Raw genomic sequence first — 7,465 nt, forward strand, 5'->3', positions numbered from 1 at the left:
ACAAAGTCCATTCAAGCTTACGTAAGGGTTTTACAAACTTCTTACCTAGGCAAGAACTAGAGTTGGGCAGCAGCCACCAAATTGAAGCATATATGCAGTGCAAAAAGATGCTGCTTTAATTTTGTGAGGTCATCTGTCAACATATCCATTACACGATATTCTATTCCGTATTTATTGCTCTACAACCTTAATTATGCATCCACACATACAAAGAATTATAAGAATCAATCGATAATCACTATTGTTCGCATGGATAACATAAATATTCACTTTGTTGTGTTCGTGTGCCCTATAAAATTATGACAAACAAACATGTAAGGAGAAAGAAGCTATAACTTGAAGGTCATAAAAACTAGATTCTTGGCTTCTATTCACCCAACCATTCTAAAATGTAGATACATTTTTGTAGGCCTTTTGACACACTTATCCATCCACAAAAAATGTGCCTTGTGAAGAAATGGTACTCTGACAAGAAGTTATCCGACCAAGACTATCACTGCTCTTGCTCTTGTCAACACAAAGATTTGGTTTTTGGACCCTTCAATTTATTATTATTATTATTTAAAAAAATAAAAATAAAATCTATCTAAATCCCATATTATTGGACCACTACTTTGTGTATGTATGGGTTTTGGACTGATAAGTATAAAAGGTATTGAAGTTTCTCTTGGATTCTGTCTTCTGAACTGTGGAGAATCTTTGATGAGAATAGCTATGCTTGTGGAGAATCTTGAAAAGTTAAACATAATGCCTTTCAGTAGTGTTGAATAATTGATTACTATTGAATTTTTCGACGCTTTTTTGGTTATGAAAACCTTGACATCTTGCTTTGATGATTAATATAATATTTGGGTAATTATATTACCACTACAAATTTTACTAAGTACACCATAATTTTCTTATTTACTAAAATATCTTGAAGTAAAATTACACAATTAGAATTTTTTATATAATTTTTAATTAAATAAATTATTATTACATCCCAAATATAAAACATAATTTCTTTCTTTCTTTTTCCTTAACATCTCATAGTTCATAATTTTTCCAGCGGCTTTTGCTTTCTTCCGTGGTGGCAAGATAATTTTTTTCCCTTACGGTAAATGAATTTATATTTCATGTATGAAAATTAAGAATCTAATTTTTTTTACTTTCTTATTTTTGTTAAGTTAAACAGATTTGTTATGATTTTAAAACAAATATGTAAGATTATGATTTTTAATTGTTAAATGGGTTTATGAATTTACGTGTATACATGCTCACCATAATTTCATGAATTGCGTGCATTCATTATGTGGGACGACATACATAGGCTTCATCACTCATTACCGTGAATTGCATATATATAGGTAAACTATAAATGAATTTGTGTATGTATAGGTGTGTCAGCTTTCGTGGATTTTTGTCGATGGGATATATGAATTTTCGAAAGTTGTTCTTAATCAACATGAAATTTTTATTATTATATTGTATTTTTTATATGATTGTAATAAATTTAAATTTTTTTATAACTTCTCATAATTCAATTTAATTTGTCCTAAATGTCTGGAAAATGATGACAACTTCAATATATATGATTATACACAATACTTTACTACTGATCAAGTATGAATAAATCGAATATAAAATTTACGTCTATTAATATAATTATGAAACATGTCCAATTTTTCAAAAATATGTCATAAATGATTCCTCAAGTTGGATTTTAAATGTGTCCGATCAATTATTAAAACCTTTTTATTCATGAAATTATAAGGTTGTTGTCGATAAAATTTCTTAATTTCCACTTAAAAGTTTTTCCAAAATAGACTTCCAAGATTAAAAAATGAAATTGCAAGTACATTAAAAATTCATATTTCGAATAAAAATGGTAACATAAACAAATGATCCTTTTAGTCATATTAATTATTTGTGAGAAACATTCAATTTATTATGGCATTGTGTTCTTCACCGATCTTCTGTTTTCAATTGTTGTAAAATAAATGAGGAGAATGGTTGAGAAAATGACGATAAATTTCGATGATAGTACACCACAATATTATGTTATGTTCTTTTTCAATTCTCTGTTTTTATTGAATTGGGAGTATAATTGTAAATTTATTGTGGTGTATTTATTAAAAATATATTTTAATTATGATGTAATTATACTGTGGTGTAGTGATTAAAATTTTTAGTGGTAATATAATTAGCCATAATATTTTCTTTGTGTAACATGAATAATAACTATTAAAATATTGAACTTACTCCTCCATTTGACTATGCATGTTCAATGATAAACTGGAAAGAAAATGTTTGAAGGAGTTTTCAAGGAAAAAATTCTCAACAAAATATCTACGAAGCTAATTTGAATTGTCTAGAAAAATTGAAGAGTTGTGTTTCCTTCTTCGATTACGTCGAAGCATCACTAATTAAGTTGATTGAATAGCACAAAAGTGTTATATGATTCAGAGTTAATTCTTAAAAATAAACAACAAGAAGTTTTGTTTTTAATAAATTTAGAGATAAAATGAGAAAATTAAAAAAATATTTTGTTGAAAACATTGAGAATATCATGAATACTGAGTTAACCTTACAAAACAATTATTCCTCAATATTCCTTGATTCTTCGTGTCCCATGCATAATGTTAATTTAGGAGCCACAACATGCCACGTCAATTTTTATGTTTCTTAATGTCTTCATACAAAGTTTGTTCAAAAGACATCTGCTAGGCTATTCATACAACCTATCGCAACATGCTTTTTTGTATTTTGGATCAAAGGTAGAATCTGTGGAATGGGATATGGACTCAAAAGAAAGGGAAAGATATCTTTCCATGAAACGTTCTACAAGCCCATGTGATTGTATCACTTCTTGATAAAGCCAAAATCTATATATTCGCATTATATGTAAGTCCAAATACTTCGTCATCATCTAGAAAACCTTGTAAACTATCTCAATCAAAAGATGACATTTGATACTCTTGATTGTGGTTTGTATGGACGTGTCAAAGAAAAATGATAGATAAATGTTTACATCGATATCGAATAACGTAATCGAGCAATTGTTCGATGCATTTTGACAATTTACAAAATCCACATGACGTGCACGCATAGTCTTGATCCACCAATACTACAACTCAAAATAGTATATTTTTTAGATTTTGCTTTTGTCTTTTTGTATAATTTTAAATTTACAAGAATGAGGATTGGTTTTATTTATTGGGGGATCCATAAGATGGTGCTTGCAAACCCTAATTAGTACATTAAAATGCATGATTCCCATTTCACTTAATTAATTAAGGGATATTTAGGAACTGTTTATATTCCCATAGTAGTATTTGTACTTTCTCCAATAACATCTTTTTACTAATTAAATGGAAATACTTCTAACAAGTTACATCTTTATTAATTAAAGTACTGCACTACCAAATTAATTTAAAATAATGGTCCCTTTGAACTTATTCTCCAATATTAATAAAATATTCTACATAAATTTCATTGGCATGCAAAAAGTGACTTCTTTCCAAAGGTATTTTCCTATGGATTGATCAGAATTTTCCCAAGTTAAGAAAAATAGAGGTTTTTGCTTTTGTCTATAAAGGGAATTTAAGCGAAAATTAACGCCATTAAGAAAACAAATCTGGCTGCCCATCATTAGGTTTTATGCTTAACTTTGATTAAATGATGGGATTAAGGGGAAATTAGATAGAATTTAAGAAATTTGGAATTAAGAATAAATTCCATTCAAAAGAAACAAAGGACGAGGATTTTCTTGATATTATTCCCTAATCTAGAGATAATGACAAGATGATGCCTCATTATTGTTAAACTTAAGAATTAGAGCATGAGAATTTAAGTAACAGAACTTTTTAAATGGAAAAAGAAGAAGAAGAAGGCATCAGTTCCATCAACGAAAGTAATTAATTGAGTGATCGACGAAGCAAACTAGCATTGTCGATCTTTAATTAATGAAATTAAATCTTAATGAATTTATGTTGAATGTGGTCGAGAAATGCAATAGTTGGGTTTTTGTGATTTACACAGGGAAAAAATCATATATAACATATTAAAAAAATAAAAATATCTATAAATATTATAGCAATGATCTAATAAACACCGATGAAGTGTCATATAAATCCATTGGTGAATTTTAAACGTAATTCAAATGTTTAGTCCCACTATAAGTTTATTGATGTGAACCTATGTAGCAACAGTAACTCTAAAAGTCACAAAATTTTGCAAAGTCATCCGGCAAACTTGTGCAGAATCGAAAGATGTTTTCCAAATTGTACTTATGGATGAAAATCCAACAATCGACAAGAAAGTTATACACATTTTTGTGCATGCTGTGCGTTTTCGCACATACTTCATATTCCTTCCATTGTTTTTAATTGGTTTCGAATCTTCTCTTCTAATTGATCTATATTACTTTGAAACATGCAATGGATCCTTGTTAATTTGCCCTCCATGATCTTCATCATTCACTCTCTCTTCAAAAAGATTCTCCTCGAATCTTGATATTGAAATTGAATATATTTTTCTTTTTGTATTTTTTTCTCCTTTTTATCTTGATGTTTCTTGACATTCCATTCCCTTTTCTTTTTTTTTTTTAAGCTATTTTTTCTTTAAACTCAAAAATAAAAAGAAAAAAATACCAAATTTTAAAGCTAAAGCTCTGATACCAACTGAACTGAACCCACATAGAAATAGTAGTTCTGAAACTCGCAAAGTTTGACTAGGACATCTGATAAACTTGTGCATAATCGAAAGACATTTACAGATTGTATTCATGGACGAAAATTCGAAAACCAAACAAAAAGTTATACTCATTTTTGTGCATCCTCTACGTTTTCCCACATACTTCATGTTTCTTCCATTTTTTTTAATTGGTTTAGGAACTTCTCTTCTAATTGATCCGTATCACTCAAGAACATGCAATGGATCCTTGTTAACTTGCTCTCCATGATTCTCATCATTTATCCACCAATGGATGTATACAACACGCCAGCAGTAAAATACTTTATTGTGAAAAATGTGGTTGAACATGAGTTTGTGAAAAAAAAAAGAAAAAAAAGAGTTTTATTTAAATGGTTGTCAAATAGGGACTTATATGCACTACTTTCTAAAATTATATACCAAAGCTTTCGTAACAAAAAAAGTAAAGGAATATACTATTAGTATATAATGCGACGCTCATAACGATATTTACCCTCCTCACATGTCCTTCTATGTGAGAAGGCTGGACACCCTAATGTACGTTGCATAACTCAAAAATTTAAGTGATAGTAAAGATTACACTTACATTGAATGTGCCTCCATATCAAAACGAATTCAATAATTCCTATGTCACTAGTGGTAGAAATCATATTCGAATTGACAACATTGTCGGTTTCCATCCATTTCTTTTGCATCGATGATTGCTATTGCTTAAGTTATAGATTAATTTTTTTTTTTTAAAAAAAAAAAGGGAATTTCTTGTGTAATCCTTTGCTTAACATGTTAAAAGGAAAATTGCACAAGCTGTGATATGATAAAAATGATGATAAGTGTCACAATAATTAATCTGTACATATTTGTTTTTGAAATATGTGATAATGTGACCATATGCTATGAACCTTAAGTTAAGAATTAGAACATGAGAATTTAAGTAACAGAACCTTTTAAATGGAAAAAAACGCATCAGTTCCATTAACTAAAGTAATTAATCGTGTGATTGACGAAACAAACTCGCATTGTCAATCTTGAATTAATGAGATTAAAACTTAATGAATTTATGTACAATGAGCTCGTGAAATGCAATAGTTGGGCGTTTGTGATTTACACGGTAAAAAATAGTATATAACCTATTTATAAATATTGTAAGAAGGATCTAATAAGCATCGATGCGGTTTCACGTAAATTCATTGGTAATTTTAAATTAATTCAAATGTTAAGCCCCACTATAAGTTTATTCACTAATGAACGTATATGATACGTCAATGATAGAATATTTTATTGTGAGAAATATGGTTGAACTTGAAAATGATTTTGGGAAAAAAAAAATTTGTTTTAATGATTGTCAAACAGGGACTCATATGTAGTACTTTCTAAAATTATGAATGTGTTTGACACCCATTTTTAAGGAAAAATGAACTTTAGAATAGTAGATTGATGGATAATGTGTAGATGAAAAGTTTTTGATTTACATATAATATTATTTTAAAGGAAAATGTGTGATTGAAAAGAAGAGAGAGAAAAGTACATTTTCAGAAAAAAGAGAATCAAACCTTTTGCAATCGAAAAAATTAACGTGACAGTAAAGATTACACTTACATTGAATGTGCCTCCATATCAAACGAATTCAATAATTCCCATATCACTAGTGGTAGAAATCATATTCGAATTGACACCATCAGCTTCCATCCATTTGTTTTGCATTGATGATTGCTAGTGCTTAAGTCATAGATTAAATAAAAAAAAAAAAAAAAGGGAATTTCTTGTGTAATCCTTTTTTTAACATGTTAAAAGGAAATTGCACATGCTGTGATATGATAAAAATGAAGATGAATGTCACAGTAATTAATCTTTACATATTTTGAAATATGTAACTGTCTGCAACATATTTGTTTTCGAAATATATGATAATGTCACCATATGTTGTGAATAGAATTACAAATTAGCAATACATTGTGTAGGGATGTGGAATGGATGCTAAACACATCTCAATGAAGAGTTCATAAGACTTCCTTCAACGGTTACACAGATTATATGGACGATACATGATAGTAATTTGATAAAATGTAGTTTTTGTTTGATGCAGATATGGATACAGTAAACGCGTTAATATTTAGCGGGACCATATGTTCGGACTTCTAATTCCATTTGGTTGCAAGTATGTGGAAAAGTTCGGACAAAATCTAGAGATCTTGAAAAGATGATACGGGAAGATTGAAGATGATTCCAAGGATTTAGCCTAATTTAAAAGCAATTTGGTGGGTACTTAGGCCCCTGTTTGGAACCGATTAAAATCTAAATTTTAATTTAAGTCAAAGTCAATAATTCATTTTAATTACATATTTTATGAGTTCCATAACCTTTGAACCACACATTTCAATTAATTTCTATCAAAATATACTAAAAATCTGATTTTAATTCGCACCAAACAAAAGCGAAATTAGCACAAAATTGGGGATTCCATGGTATGGTTGAGGAATTTCAGATGGGGATTGTTTGGTTGAGCAAATTACACCTTCTAATTTGATATCAACCTTTTGGAGTGAACATATTTTTTATGTTTCATTTTTACTTCAATATTTCAGTGTCATTTGGACTAAGATTGATGAATTGTATCATTTGAATGCGAGGACGGATCTGGGGTTGGATCCAAGACCTGATTACAAAATTTCAAATCGGACTACTACGAGAAAAAAAAATTTACACATAAAAAATTGATTTTTTACCAAAAAAATAAAATAAAAAATACCTTAAAAAAAACTCTTGGACCTGAGGG

The sequence above is a fragment of the Olea europaea genome, chromosome 22 (assembly GCF_002742605.1).
Source record: "Olea europaea var. sylvestris chromosome 22, O_europaea_v1, whole genome shotgun sequence".
NCBI classification, from domain to species: Eukaryota; Viridiplantae; Streptophyta; class Magnoliopsida; order Lamiales; family Oleaceae; genus Olea; species Olea europaea.